Source organism: Mycteria americana, chromosome 4 (genome assembly GCF_035582795.1).
Source record: "Mycteria americana isolate JAX WOST 10 ecotype Jacksonville Zoo and Gardens chromosome 4, USCA_MyAme_1.0, whole genome shotgun sequence".
NCBI lineage: Eukaryota > Metazoa > Chordata > Aves > Ciconiiformes > Ciconiidae > Mycteria > Mycteria americana.
Window position 1 is genome coordinate 43,025,068 of NC_134368.1, and position 16,666 is coordinate 43,041,733.

The following is a 16,666-nucleotide window of genomic DNA, read 5'->3' on the forward strand; positions in this document are numbered from 1 at the left end:
GGGCGGGGGGGCGCGGCACCCTGAGCTCATGGCGTGCAATTTGCTCCGCGGGAGTTTAAATAGAAAAATACGAGAGGCGCGCAGAGGCCGGCGCCGCGGCACAGCGCGCCCCTCCGCGCCGGGAGGCGGGCAAGGAGGGGCCGCTCCCCGCGCCCCCCGCCACCACGTGCGCCGGCCGGGCCAGGCCGGGGGCGGGCAGCGCCGGGCCCGCCCCGCCGCGCCCCCTCATCGCGGCCGCCCCGTGCGTGCCATCCGCCGGCTCCCCACCTTTCCGCGCCGGCGGGCGGGGCAGCCGGCGGAGCCCCGCGGGGGCGGCCCCCGGCGCGGGGACCGCGGGCCGGAGCCGGGCGGCGCCGCCGCCGCCGCCGCCGCCGCGCACCGGGGACGGGGCTTGCAATTCCCGTTCCGGTCCGTCCTCCACGGCGCTACGTGAAACGCGGGGGGAACCGCGCTGAGAGCCCGCCGGCGTCTTCCCTGCCCGGGGGCCCGGCCCGCTGCGCCAGGCAGTGCCGGGGCGTTCACCCGCCGGCGGCTCCCCGGGCTCCCCCCAGCGCCGCCTCTCCCGCGGCCGCCCGGCCGCCAGCCCAAGCGGCCCCGGCCTTCCCCGCACCGCGGGGGCTGAGGTCATCCCCCGCTTCGGGAGCAGCACCGAGGGAAGGAGATGCTCAAAGCGACGTCGCGCCGGTTGTCGGCTCTACCCTGCTTGTTGCATCAGACCCGTTTGGGCTTCTAGTCCGAGTTCAGCTGCTCGCTCTGACTGCGTAGCGCGATTATCCTTTCTTCTCAAACTAACTCCTCTCAGCAAAACAGGAGGACACTTAGGTTACGCTTCCTAGGACCTAGTGCCCTTTCAGCCTCATCCCATCAAACAGTGGGAAAATGTGTCCCAGACTTGTAACGTTCATGTGTCTAGAATGAATATTGAAAAATACAGGTCTATCGAACTTCCTTTTTTTCTGCCCTGCATATAAAAAGCTATCACCTCAATTGCGGTCCATATTTCTATCGGTGGCTAAAACATTTCTGAACGTCTAGGTCTAAATCCTGTGGTGCGAACCCTCTTTCTGCGCAGCTCTACAAATGGCGAGAAGTAGGCCTGTCCTTTTTCATAGGTGAGATCGATCTTGTCCGTCCACAGAACTGTCTTGTGCAGAAAGCATTTCCTACGCATCCATAGAATAGTAAAAGAGGCAGTTAAAGGTTATTTTTAGGAGAGTAGCTGGAGATAAAGGAAAGCTTGTGGGAGGAACAGAAGAACTCTGAATGCTGAAGGTGGGGTGGGAGGAAACAGCATAATGCTCTTCACATAAAAGTAGGACTGGAAGGGACCTTGCGAGGTCAGCTCCTCCATGGCTCTGCCCCAAGGCACGATCAGCTCCATCTATGTCATTCTTGACAAGTGTTTGTCTAACCCATTCTGAAGTCCTCCAGCGATAGCACCACTACAGCCTCCTCAGGCAATCTGTTCTGACTTGCAGTCACAAACTTTTCCTTAATGTTTAACCTGAATCTTCCTTGCTGTGATTTCAGAGTATTACATTAGCCACCAAAGAGACAGCAAGCAGAGTACTCTCCTCAGTCTTTACATAGTTAAAGCCCACTTCCAGATACTGTTCCATAGACACTCCAGGACATCTCAGCAGCTGATGTCTCTTACTGCTTTCATCAGGACTGTCTTCAACTGATTTGTATCTTTCTTGAGGTGCAAAGTCCAAAGCTGGATGTGCTACTTGGGATGTGCTACTTGGGACCTTAGAACTGTTTATAAAAACAGAAGGATACTTGTGCATGTGTCACAGTGTATACTCTTTTTCCATGCTTCCATGTGGAATGCAAGCTTTGGTTGTAACAGTTGGAAGGCTGTTAAGTAATGACAATTTTGTGATACAATTTAGTCTCTAGTTGGTTTTGTTTCCCTAGAATTAACTACCACCTAATTCATTGTTCCTGTTTCTATCTCTATGGCTGGACACTTCTCCCTTTTGCACTGTCTCTATTGAATATCATAATTTTTTTTCCCAGAATACTTATCCAGTTTGTCAAAATCACTTTGAATTTAAGCCTGTCTTCCACTGTCATATACAAATTTAATAAACAATTTCTATTCTGTAATCCAGACTCTTAGCAAGAACTTTAAGGTGTTCAGATGCAGGACAGATCCTTGCAGAGCTCTGCAAAATGTATCCTCCCACACTTGAGAGCGAGCCGTTGATACTTTACTCTCTTTGTAGTTTCCAGACAATTTTGCACTCGCCCTGATAGTTGCAAGACCTACATAAACTAGTCTTGCTTAGAAGAGTGTCATGTGCATGGCTTTGCTCTGTTCTCTTAGTGACAAAGGATATACTTCATTATTTTCTTTTCACCCATGCCAGGTTATAAGGATGTCATGGAAGATCACCAAAAGGGCTATGCAAGCAGTTACACTTTTTGATTGTTGCAGCTAACCAAGAAGGTATTCATTTCAACCAAATTTGAAAATTTTGGGTTTGTATTCAAGAGCTGAATCCACCAAAAGATTAGAAGTATTCACAAAACCAGAGAGCATTGATCTTGTCAGAAATTCCACTGACTTTTTTAGCCCGTCATCCAGGGTTAGGAAACTTACCCAGCATATAGAAGATTTTGATTCAGCTGCTTTTTTGTCTGAAGGGATTCAGCCCTGATGTTCTTCCACTCAGTGCAAGAAGCATAATAGCTAGAACCATCCTAAGTATAGAAATGATTGCTACGAGATCATATAATAATTGTATAGAAAAAGTAGGACTACTGGCAGGAAAGATTTGGGAGACACTGCATACTGGAATTCCACAGCATGCCGGTTAAGTCCCTCTCTGGAGGTGGAAGTGAATGCAGACATTCGCTCTCAGCAAATGAAATTCATTTTAATTTCCTGAATCCTGAGAATGATTTTGTAGTAAGGGTCATAGGCCACAACTGGCAAATTCAGGTTGGCTTTGTAAAGAATAAAGGCACATTTTCCAGCAAATAATTTTTTCACACAATCATAAGCCCTAATCTAGCCCTAATAAGAATTGCTGAATTTTTAAGATGCTAAGGTAGTTTAAAGGAAGGAAAAAGAAAAAAAAAACCTCACAGTTCTGTGAGTTAAAAGCTGCAAACACACATCACGGCATGTGGCAATAACGTATGCTGGTCCTAGAAGAACTTGCGGTACAGCTGCAGAATATACAGTTTCTTCAGTGGGAATACATTCAAACCTTCAAGTATTTGCTGTTTGAAATCTCAAGCCATATATGAAAAAGAATGAAAGAGGTGCATTCTGAAACTGTGTACGCCTTGGCACCACAATTTAGTGTACTGGGGACATATTTTCATTTCCGCTACCAAAATGTCCTCCTAAGTCAAAAAGTTCCACCAAGGTTTCTCATACGACCTGCGACAGAAAATCAGAGCAGAGTGTTAAACACCCTAGCAGGGATGAGAGCTACCAAGCGAGATGACTACGAGAAGCTGTTCAGCCACGCATTTCAAACCTAGGAGCTGAACTCAGACAGCCTGCGAGGTACATTTTTTGAGATCACACCTTTACATCCAGAATTACTCAAAAGAGACTCCAGCTCGTGGCTAATCAATACTCTTCATGCAGGAAAGCCACTATGCAGCACATGTATTGCAGGAGCCAAACTCTGCGCTCACATGAAAGATAAAGTACCCACCTTCGTGTTCACTGTTACAAACAGTAGAGGTTGATGTGCTCTAAACAGAGAATGAATCTAGTAAAATGATGATTAACCATCTGTAATATTGCCATATAAAAAAGTGGATAAAGGTAATGGAATGGGAGTTTGCTTTGACTACAATACTTACCTCCAGGTAACTTGGGATGTAAAATGACCAGGTCTGTTCCCATGTTTTGTTTCAGTCTGCTTAGCTAGAGACAACACATAGTGTTGCAAACCACTCTCAAAGGCAGGAAGAGGGGCAAAGGGGTCTGTTCTTCTACTAGCATAACCCAGATCTGAAATGGAGTTGCAAACAATTGGTGATTCTGGTATTTAGGGGACTGACATGCTTTTATCATAGTTGGTTTTCATCCTCAGACCTCCAAGGGTCCCTCACAGGACCTCACACCCTCTCTCTGTATCACTTGTCTTAAGATCGACTAAAACCTCAAGGGAAAGGCATGACGCTGGTAGCATGCTAGAAATAGAAATGGAAATTCAATGTGATAGGAAAGTACTCTTTCACAAAAGTTCAAAATCCAAGATCCTCCAAACTCCCACAGAGAACATATATTTTCAATGTATTCTGCAGAGAAAAGTTTCAAGATATTCACCTCAAAAACTGAAATGCTCATTTATATATAGACTCTGGCTATAAATAACAATACATGTAACAGTTTTTTATTGACCTTCTGTTTCTAAGTAATTTTGGCCTCCTCTGTCTCAAGTTTTGTCATCAAGTTTCAAAATCATCATCACATATTTGTACTGCTGCTAACTTGTGGAAATATTTTTTGTAAATCTCATTCGTTGGGTTTTTCTTAGAATCAAACTCTTGTTCTCAAAGTTAACTGAGAATTTCAGCTGAAAGGGAAAGCTAGGAGCCCTCCTACTCATATAGGAAATACAGAAATTCAGTCCCCAGAGAGAAACTCAAGACAAGTTACTTTTATCAAGATTTTCGATTCTGACTTGTATTTTTTAAGTTATTAGGTTTGGCAATATTGCATAGAGCCAGAAAATTTACTTGAGAAGTACACTACAAACTTTTATTAAAATTGAAGTAGTTATAAATCTGAAGACCTCTTCCTTTTAGCTGGTGGAGATGTTCTAGTCATAGTACAGTTAAAGGTCCATTACCTTAAATAAAAAGTTTAATAGCAATGAAAAGAACTGTATTATATGAAAATATTATTGGGGAAGTCCCCCCCCAAGTCTTTGCATTTAGAAAATAATGTAATTCCTATTCCAGAATTATAAAGTTTGATTTAAATTCTGAAGAAAAACTATTGCTCCAGTAAAAGTCACATAGAACTTAAATGAGTAATGCTAACACCATGAATTATTTCCACTTTCAAATCTTTATTCTGTTTGACTAGCTGGATGATGGATGATTGCTTCTTCATTGTTGCTGTGCCACTACAAACCCAAGAAAGCAAACAAAAATGCTGATGGATCAGACTTTTTGCCAGTTACCTCACAAGCTGCAGATTCACTACTGCACAAAAGAAATCACTGAAATGTAAGGGTAATCAGAAAAGTTTATTTTGAGAGAGAAAATCAGTACAATGTCAAATATTTCGAAATAGCTCAGTAATCATAAAACACTGATGTCAGGAAAAATAATTTCTCATTCTTCCTTTCACAAAAATCCACAGTAATTTGGACCTAAATATGGTGCAGGAACATGGCATTTGCAGGAAGTTGGATGAAAAAAAGTCATCTTCTTTTAGGTCATCTTTTTCAACAAACAGAAGCAATATATTAGCTTTACAAGAACAGAACAAACTCAGCTCTGTGTTAGCTAGGAAAAGCATTCAGCTTTTTCGAAGATCAACCCTCCTTTTATGTCTTCTCTCTGGCCCATTTCAGAAAGCTCGCTATATATTTTCCAAGTGTCTCGTAAGGCCTCACATCAACATTGCTCTTTTCACATCCAAGAGTTTCCTTTGTCTGACAATACACAGGGCCTTCACGCTCTCATCACGCAACCTGATCCAGGTTGGATCTCAAATAACAGTATATTACTGGAAATAAAGCAGTACATTCTGCAAAGCTTCCTTAACATAGTTGAAAGTCTCATCTCACCAAATTTGTAAAAGGTGCAGAATATATCAAAAGGTAGCAGATGTCACCCTCAGTTCTGATTTCTCACTGGAGGCATCACCAACAAACTTTGGAGACGTCTGCACTAATAAATAGGACAGGAAAATGGGGTAGAGGGAGCTCCACATTGCTTAGTTGCTTATTTGCCTCCAGTTTTCTTTTGGGCTGCTCCAAACAGTTATTTCCAAGACTAAGCCCAGGTCCAGCACTGGCAATCATTTATTTCAGTTAACCAGAGAAAAGGATGAATGGATGAGACGGCACCAGGTTGTATCTCTGTTACCCTCCATGCACTCCCAGCCAGCTGAGCACCGCATGCCCCAAACCCTCCCTATGCCTTCCTGTCATTCCCTAGGGCATGTTACACATCCTTGAGGTCTGAAGAAAGTCACTTTAGTGGCTTGCACAGAGACCTCATGTCACCTCAAACACTGTAATGGTCTGCGCCTTTTCCTCTCCCCGTTGTGTCAGAGATCAAGACACCAGCTTGAAAAGTGAGCAAACTAAAACGTTGGTTTGCTACTAACAGTTCAATGCTAATAACATATAGTATTTCCCTAACTCACCAACAGTTGACTATTAATTTCCGTGAAGTATACTTAGGACAACAAATGCTATATAAATACTTTCTTCAAATTGGAAGATGAGGAAACTGTCAAAGAGAATTTAAATGGAGATTGTAATGCTGACAGCTCCAGTTCCATCAGTGCAAATTTCTAGTATAAATATATATAAAAACATGAAGCAAGTAAGAAGCAGCACATTTATACTCCATTACTGCACTGAATTGCATTGTGTGCTGTAGAAAGGCATCATAGAAGCCATAGAAGGCAAGATGATGGTTTTATATATTCTGAGTGCAACCCAGCAATTACATAACCTGGATTCTAATGACTATGTATTGCTCCATCATTAAGGAGAAAATGTCATTTTATTTAAAATTATAATCACCAAATCCAGTGATTTCTGATGAGCTGTGTGAATGTGATTTGCAATATTGATTCCACCACATTCAAGTAAGAAAATAAATGCTGAAGGAAACAAGGCTCAAGATAAATACTTTATATTAGAAAGTATTTTTTCTAAGTGGTATTAGTAAGAGTTTTTTCTGCTTTTTAATGATTAACATATTTCACATTTTACATGCAAATTTTGAAGACTAGAGATAAGCCAACCAAAGGTGAAACATAAAGGACTAGAATGCCACTCAGAGAAATGCTTATTAAATAACCAATAGTTACTGTCAGGTTGATCTACAGTCTTACTAACCAGATATTTAGTATTTTCCATGGATGTTGTTATCCACATTTCAAAATAGCCATCATAAGAACGGGAAGATTTTGTTGGCTATTGCAATTCAGACATCACAAGTTGTCTTTTCAGTCTCAAATTTCGTTCAGGCTCATAGGATATTGAACAGTAGTAGGACTCAGAATAATTAAAGGATCAAACATAACAAATACAGACGTCACCGAATATTATGAAGGAAATAAAGATAAAACTAACCAAAGAATTTCATCAAAAGCTTATTGAAAAATTTGAACTAAACCCTATCATTTCAACAAGTTTCATGCTAGCACAAAGGTGAGAAAATAAAGTATTAATGGCTATCAGATGTAAAAAAGTGTTACATCAATCTAAGTAGCCTTGAATGTAAGGAAGCTGAGGGTTTTTTTTTCACTTGGTTTGGTGTTTTTGTTTTTTGGTTTGTTGGTTGTTATTTTTTTTCCCCTGTCCTCATACCCTGAATAAAGGACAAGATAATAACCATCAGGAAACTGAGGGCAGGGACAATTTTAACAAATGTGTGGATATCTCCATGAGCACATGCTTATCCCTTCTATGAATATTCATGGGAGCTGGCAATTTCTGGTGTTAAAATATCCACGAATCCACTGTTTTGAAATACCCAGCTTCCTGTATGTTTCCAAATCTTGTTTTGCCTCCAAATAGTCAGCAGCAGCACCAGGTGCTAGGACTGCAGTAACTTAACTTGAGAGCTGATACTCCTTAGACAACCCTGAAATGTACATGGGGAAAGCCAATAACATCTGCTGCTGCTGTAATGTGAATCAATAAGCATTCTGTCGAGTCCTTTCACTTTGGAGTTAGAGCTCTTGAACACACGTATTTGGCTTGAAGTTTTTCCTTAAAGTGAGAACAAGAACAGATTCATTTCAGCCACAGCAATGCAGAGTAAATGGGAGGTGAATCAGGCTACAGGCAATAAAAGAGTACTCATCTGTGTGGCTTGACAAACATTTTTTAAAAAAGCTAACATTCTGAATCAGAAACATTGTTCCATGCTAATGCCTAATCTTAGCAAATGTAGCTTAGAATTTTTTCCCCCTAATTATTTAGAGGAAATGTTTTTTTATAACTAGGATATAGAGGGCCTTCCACACCTTGGGGAGCTAATTTTAGTCACTTAATACAATATCAAAAGGATCATTCCATGTTCGAGGATAAAAAATAGCTAAGAATAGAGCCAAATGGATTTTCAAAAAACTTCCATCACTGAAGTTAATGATAAATTTAAGAATAGCTAATGTTAAGAGCTCTTTATGAAGTGATTAATGAAGTCTGTCAAGTAGTAAATCCCAAATTCTCTAGAACTTTTTCCAGGTACATACATCTGCAACTTTATATATACTAGAAGAGGGAGAAAAAATTAGGAAAAAGCTTTCTGCTGTAATTACAGATTCTACTCAATGAAAAAAATCAGAATTTACGTTGATGTGGAAGCAAATGGATTGGTTAAAAACTAACCAACAACCAAAAAAAAAACCCTAAAAAAAAGTAAAACATGATCACTGTAAGGTAACTTAAAATTTGAAATAGCAAAACCCCCTAAGATCTACTTAAACAAAATTCAAAGAAAGGGCTCCATTTCAATATATGTGAGGGCTTTTGTTTAGCCCAAAATGAATTTTCTTTTTCAGGTTTTCCTTTTGGCCATCAGAAAGGCCATCAGCTTCCTTCCCTGCCCACCTGTGTCCCACACACACATACTTAATTGAGCAGTGTTTTTCACTTCGCTTTGGGGACCTTGCACTGAGGACATTGGCACATTGTGAATGTAGATGTATAATACTAGAGCTAATTACGCTGTACAGGTCCCTGACCTGAAGAGCATACAATGGACATGTGAAGACATATCATACAAAGCACTTGTCAAGATAAAGAGTCAGTACAGTTTGAACACCTTAGCAATAGGTAGGGATTTTGAAGTTTCTTATAAAATCTTAAAGCTCACGTTCTCAAGCTAGCACACCTGATTTAGTTGCTTTCCAGTCTTTGGGAAGCCACCAGAGCAGCTGGTTGGCATTAGCAGTATTAAGCCTAATTTATATGTTTTAAGCTTTTCAAGACCATTTGTCTTCTAAGGGCAGGACAGAAGGCAGTATCAGCCTAAATATGTAGGAGTTAAAATATCATAGCATCTCAGGCTACTTCACAATAAAATGCCTCTTTTCAGCTGACTTTTGTGTATAAGAACAAGTTAAATTGTCATTTCTTCTTTCTTTCAGGTCTCATACCATGGCATTTTGCTAGCAGAGAACTTCCTTGCCAAGATAGTGGTCCCCATCTGTCATTCACTCTTCATGTTTCTCGACAGAGTTAAAAAGCCTGACAGTTTCCATGAATTACAATGATACATACTCTTATATCTTGCAAAAAGGCACAAGTTTTATTGATGAAAAAAGAGGAAAAAAACCCCACAGTGTTTAAAGAGTTTTCTGAGCACCGTTTATGTTTGGTTTTGAGTGAAGATGCAACTGCCATTGTGCATGAGTCAACCCCCCTGCTTATATCTGTTAGCATGTAATTGCTGACTTAGGTCACTGCAGCTAAGGACCTGTCTTCACTGTGAACACAAATCTGCTTTGTAACCAACGCCCCATGCTTTTACAAGAAAAATTATTCTGTATTTTGCAACAGCCCTTGCTTAGCTGGGGTTCCAACTGCTTTTAATACACAGTTTTTTACCATGTTGATGCATCTGCACTTAAAAAGCTGCTTAAGCATACTTGTTTGAACACCTTCTTGGAAAGTATCCTAAAATCATATCATGTTTTGGAGGAGATGCTCACGGGCAGCGTGTAGAAAATATGCTTTCACTGCTATGAGTGGTTTTCATGATAGGTTTAGCAAACATGATTGCATAACTATAGTTACAGAGGCACGTTTATACTACCTGATTTTCAGAAAGACTGCATCTCTCTATTTGGTAATAGGTTTATTTTGTCAATGCATAAGACAATAGGAAAAAATTCTCACGAAGGGAAAGGGCCTCAGCCAAGCTTACCTAGTTTTGGTGATTAATAATGCAGCATTACGTCAGTCTTTGGTCAGCCTCATGTCAGTCAAAACATTATTCCTAGCACAAGCTAATTCAAATTTCAGTCTGAAAATTTTCCTCTGGTCTCTTGAGGTTCTGTACAGAGAAAAAATTTAACCAATATCCCATATTAAATTTTATTATGAAAGAAAAGGTGCCATCTGCATATAGACCTGTATTTAGAAGCACTTTTTGTTATTGACATGAGTTATTTGGTATTTTGTTTTTCCTTCAGCTCCATTCTTGAACTTCTGACTGTACTCAATCAAGCTGACTGAGAAATATACTTATGTCTTTAGGGGGTATGCACTATTTCAGATTATAATTTAGATAGACATTCCTTTTTTTTTAATAAATCTATCTTCACTGTGTAAAATTCAGCTCTTGTAGAGGCTGGTCAAGCATCGGTCTTGGGGAGAAATGCTATTGAATATTATGTTAGTGATCTTGGCACAAAAGTAGGTATACGCTAATGACATTTTGAGAGTCATCAGCAATAAAGGAGAAGATTAGAATGTTATATAGGAAGAGCTAGATGACCTTGATGGCTAGAATAATAAAAGTGAAACTGAGTTTAGTACAGCTGGGGACAAGATCATATACAAAATGTCCAGGTAAAAAAAAATATACTGAAAATTGGGAATGAAATTTTAGCTAGTAGACTAAAATTCCATCAAGTATTAGGAGAAAGCAATTTAATTTTTTTTTTTTTTTAAAGGATCTCACTAACTTTATGATTAGGAAAATAACATTGTGGCTACATGTAGTAGCAGAGACCTTGCCTGATAGATCCAGGGGTCCACTCCAGTCTGAGGGGCTCGACTAACTTGTTTAATCCATTGGATTAATGCTACCCATCCCTCCTTTCTTAATGAATATTATGAAGGAGTCTAAAACTCTCTAAATTGTGTATTCCCCTCCTACTCAAGGGCCAGGAGCATTGTGTTACCTAGTTTCCCAATTGTCTAGTTCTTTCAAGAATTAGTATTTCAAAACTGGATCCTTTTGAAAATGCTTACAATTCAAACTGCTGACGGCTTAGTCTCTTTGACAAATCAGCTGCTAAAGGAAAAGAACAGAAGATGAAGCAGGCAAAGCACAGAAAGAGAAATATTGCTTTTGCCCAACTGAAACCTTATTGAAACCAAGCTGAAATTGGGTCAGAGTGCCTTTTAAGGGAAGCAATAAAGCTGCTTCTGTGTATTGGGTCACCCACTATGTACTGAGTCACACAAGCCTACTATTTCTTCTCCAGCTGATTCAGAGCAAAGGTCCAGAAATGGACGACAAAATAAATCGCAAGATTTTTTTTGTTTGTTCGCTTATTTTTGAAGGGAGCAAGCTGTGTAACCCCAGAAGATAATTCCCAATATTACTAACATGCCTGAGTAAGTTTGATCAGTATGACTATATAGGGACATTGACGATAAGTTGAAAAATGTCAAAGTTCCTCAGTATATGTCATGATAAATTCAAACACATGAAAATTCTACTTTTGGGGGGAATCCACCCCATAAAGTTCCTGGCTTAACAAGGTCTCAAATGCTGTTTTTTTCTGGCTGCAGTGCCAGGCATTTTGGCCAAACCTCTACAGAAGTTCAGCGGAATTTTACATGCCAGTAAGTTTCAGAAAATTACACATCAGAGAGGTGTAACTTTATAAAGAGGGTGCCTGAAGAAAGGTGGAATTAGACGTTGCACACATTTATTTTATTAATATGGCATAGTCACAGAATGTTTAAAATTCTGAAAAATGAAAATTCGTAAAGTGACTCACAAATAAGTTGCCAATATTTTGGATCAGAAGAATCAATTTCAAAATATGGTGACCCTGGGCAGGCTTGGTTAGTCATCCTCCTTGATTAGTCCACACACAGCAATCTGTATCAGATAGAAGGACTGATGATTCTTCTCAATACACAGAAAGTGTGTCCTAAAACTAATAACTGCCATTTCAACTACCTGTGTCTAAAACACAGTGATTCTAACAATGTGACCTGTGCTATGTCCTTATTTGATGGAATACTAGGACATGAGTATTATGTGACATGTCAGTATGTGTCATCATTTTGTTGTATTTCAAATGGCATCGAGCTTATTTTTTAAAGACTTTTTTTCTTACAGGTGTGTGAGGAAGGAGTTATCCCCTTTGTGGAAGACAGCCATAGAATTTAAAAGCCAAGGCTAATGTGGGAATGACACAGTATGAAACATGAAATAAATGGTATATAACAGTTTTCAAGATGGAAACAACATCGAAAAGCTTCACCAAAGCAGACCAAAGTTCTGCAGTTTTGAGATATGTACTGAGATGATTCAGTAAGAAAGCACATTTTTATAACTACCAAAAGTTCATAAGCATAGGAAAATGATGATGAAGTTAAAGAACTTCAGAAAGTTAAAGAGTTGTTTGATGAATAAGAATGTACTAAAACAGCTTCCTCACTGACACTCTAAAAGACTTTTTTTCATCATGTTTGTATTTCTAAATAAAGTCTCAAAAATACATTAGCTTGCAAACTATAATTATTACTTTTGATAGCTTAGCAACCTTTCTACTATTCCTAGCTGTTTCTAGATAAAACATCATGTGTTTTTAAAATGTCTTACGACTGAAGTTATACTACAAATAGTAGGCTAGAGATAGTAATATAAAGACATTGAAGTTTAAGATTCAAGTCATATGATGAGTGTCAACAGTGCAGTTGCAGTTACAATTGGTAGCTCCATGGTGGAGCCAAAAGCATGAGCTTTACACTTACTGCTGAGAGAGAGTCAGAAACGTAATGTAAGTGAGAGAGAGAGCATCCAGCTTCCTACAGGAATGCTTCATGCCGGCATACCCTACATAACTGTGATTTCTTAGGCCTAGCTGCAATTGAAGAAGTGTTTCAAGAAGCCTATTTCATTAACTGAAATAGCTAGTTGTTTATGTAGAGTGCCAGTCATTAAGTTTCATTGCTGCTGAATGTAGTTTATATCATAGGTATACCACAACAAGGGGGAAATGCCCATTTCAGAAGGGAAATGATAGAAACAAAGCCTTTCCACAAATATTTCAGACTATTATCAAATGTCCTGGGTACAGTGAGCATCTTTGATTTTAGATAAATCTTTTATATGCTGCTGAAAAGTATTATTCAGTATAAAGCATCTTAACTGAGATGAAGTGCATAAATCACTCCTTTGTTAAAGTATCGCTCCAAAATTAGCTTCATAAAGCAAAGACTGTTCTTCCCTATTCACAAGCATATTTTAAAATATAAAGCACCATATACATCAGGTTTTAGTGAAGCCTTAATCTCATTTCCAAAACTGAAAGCTGTTCTGCTCTTTAAAATTGTTATTTTTAAGTATTATAAATGTTAATGCTCAGATATACATCAAAATAATATGAGTAAAAAGTAATGATGTAAAATAAGAGCAATTGTAGGATATTTTGTACTAGCTACGTACTGCTCTTTCATTACAAAAAAAAAAAGCATCAAAACAGAAGTCGTGAATGAAGGTTGATGCTGCTCCCCATGTCCTGTCAGGCTAGATTATTCTTAGAAGGAGAGAGAATGGGTGCTTCCTAATACCTCTCTTCTTGTCACACTGGGGATATTCAAGGAAAAAGCCCTACCAGTTTACTACTTTGCTTGTGAATTTGTGGAAACAGAGTTCAAATGCCAAGGTACTACTCTGGATGAACCACTGAGTGTCACAGACAGTCCAGCCTGTTTGATGCATGCATAGGATGACAGTCTTCTAAACCAATAAAGAGCTACATGTTTGAGAGAGAGGCCTTCTTGTTGTTGCATGTGCAGTACAATTTTATGGTTTTGTGAACCTGCACTTTGAAACCTTCTAAAAATCATGTTATCAGAAGAACTTGCTTATGTCTAATTACAGTGGGTTGTTTCTTGTCCTAAAGCAAGCAAAGAGCACTCTTCGAGGTGAAGAGCCCTGGTTTCGGTTCCTAGTTATGGCTGGAGAAGATTCCTTGGACATTGCCTGAGTTTTGCCTGGCTGATGTGAAGAATTAACAGCATCCTCCCAGGTTCCACAGTGTCTTCACTGGCAACTAACACACTAGGAATGAAATTTCTTCCTCATTTAAGAGCAGTAATGGGATGTCACTTCTGCAAATTTCTGGAGATACAATTTTCAGGGCTGTGCCCTTTAAAAATACCTATAAAGGCAAATGAGCTACAAAAATGTGTTAAGTGTTCATTTGTATGTATGAGAGTCATTCAGTATATTAGCAATTAGGGGGACTATCAAATTTTAGGTTGTGCGTGCAACTGGCATGCACATCTTGGACTCATTTTGGAAGGGGTACTTCCTATTCAGAGGTAGGTATAGAATGCTAACAGAGTACATTTTCATACATAGCTGTTGGCCTGTCATACTCAATCCGCCTCCGTTCATTTAAACTATTCATTTAAACATGAGGGAAAACTAACTATTGAAATATACATTGTGAGTTAGTAGTGAATTTCCATTTGTCTTAGTGTTAGAGGTTAAGTAAGCTCTGAAGTAAGAATCAATCCTGAGAAGTACTGTTTGAACTAAAATACACCTTTCTAATTTGTAAGCTCTTCAGTTAAGAGATGTATCTACTTACACAGTATTTCAGAGACTGGAGAAAAAGAGCTGGAAGCGTTACTACGGCTAAGGTGAGAGTGAAGGCTCTCAGTACTAAGTACAAGATATTGTGCCAATTGCCGGGAGCAAAAGTAAAAATGCAAGTGTAAATTGCATGGAATTATAAAATTATATGCTGCATCTAATGACCTACTTTGCTGTCAGAGACCTACTTCAACAGCAGAAGATTTCAGGATATTAACAAAGTTCTAGAGCTATTCTTGCAGCACAATTTGTTAATGCGAGTGCTGCAGACATACTACTATTTGCATAGCTAGTGCAAAATGGAAGATTTGTTTTTGCAAAATAGCATACAACATCCCCATAAGGGAGGAGGCTAGACAACGAGAACAGGCTGCATCTCCACTGATGATGATAATGAGCTAGTGATCTCAGAGACTAGCTGGACATCAAGGAGGCTGTTGCATTAGCAACAGGGAGAATAGGGTGCTGAGATGACAACTGTCAGGCAAACTCCTACTCAGCATATTGCAAACAAGTTCAGCTGAGCTGACAAGGAATAGCAAACTGCTTATATAACCAATGACAGTTGTTTTGCTAAGGAAAAGAATTGTTATGACTCATGAGAAGAGCGAAGGAATTGCCTGAAACCTGGCAGAACAAGGCAGATTATTGCAATGTTAAAAAGTCACCAATAAGCTGCTTACCAAAAAGTTAAAAAAATAAAAAGAAGAAAAAAGATGGAGGGAGTCAGTCTGTGCTGGACAAATACTATAATAAATAAATTTAAAAAACATATTTAGGAAACTGTGGTAATTAAGAGAGTTCATACAAATATTTGAAAACATTTATTTAAAAAAAATTACCAGGACAAGGTAATTCTTAAGTATTTTTCCAACATGCATAAAGAAAACCTGGATTTTAAAGCATATAGGATACCAAACAGTAAAATAATAGCAATGCTAAATGAAGAAGATAACTTCCAGGCTCAAAAGACACTGCTTTTAATTGCAATTCTAATTTAATTTGGACGTCATTATGTTGAATGAAGATTAATCAATAACAGCACTGGACATTGTTTCAGAACCTACAGACCAATAGCAATAATGCAGCTGCCCATCAATTTCTCCATAAGAAAAAATAAATTGTTATTTGTTTTCTCCATAAGGAAAAGAAATTGGCTGTCCCAGCCACTAAGAATTGTGTTAGTACTTAAATTTCCAAAGGAGTGATTTTCCCCAAAATGAAGGCTATCATAAGCAAAACAGGTTAGAAAGCAATGTTTAAATAGAAAGATGTCAAAAGAAATTTGGAAATTCTTTAAAAATAAGATGGCTGCTAGAGAGCAAGAATCATGCTGTAACAATTCCGTTATCAAGATGAGAAGTACATTGGAAAGTGCATCCTGGTTCAGGGCAATGTGAGGACAGTACTTGACAGTATAAAAAAATCAGCAAGAAGGAAACAGAAAAGAAATCTATATAAACTTAAAACTTATGTGATATAGAAATGTGATAAAGAAAGTTAAAGGCATTGTAGAAAATGCATGGTAGAATGGGCTTACAGAAAATTAGAAGATTTAAGCATTACTAGGTCAAATGTGTTGGTGGTAATTGGATCCATCTTCTGATGGACGTGGCAAAGTAACTCCTCACAGTGAGAGACCTTGCAAGCTGCTTTCTTTTCCTCTGCCACCACTGGCAGCAGAGGTAATTCAGGTAGTGCCTAAGTCCCTTCACAGGGAGAAAACACTGTCCATGACACTTAGAAAAGACAAGATTAAGAAACGTGCACTGAAAATGTAAAATCACACAAACTCGTATGAGAAAATGCATGCAATTTCAACAATGAGTGGGATTAATTATTGCAATGCCTTACTAATAGGATGGGAGGACGTCCTGGTTTCTGCCGGGGTAATTTCCTTCCTAGTAGCTGGTATAGT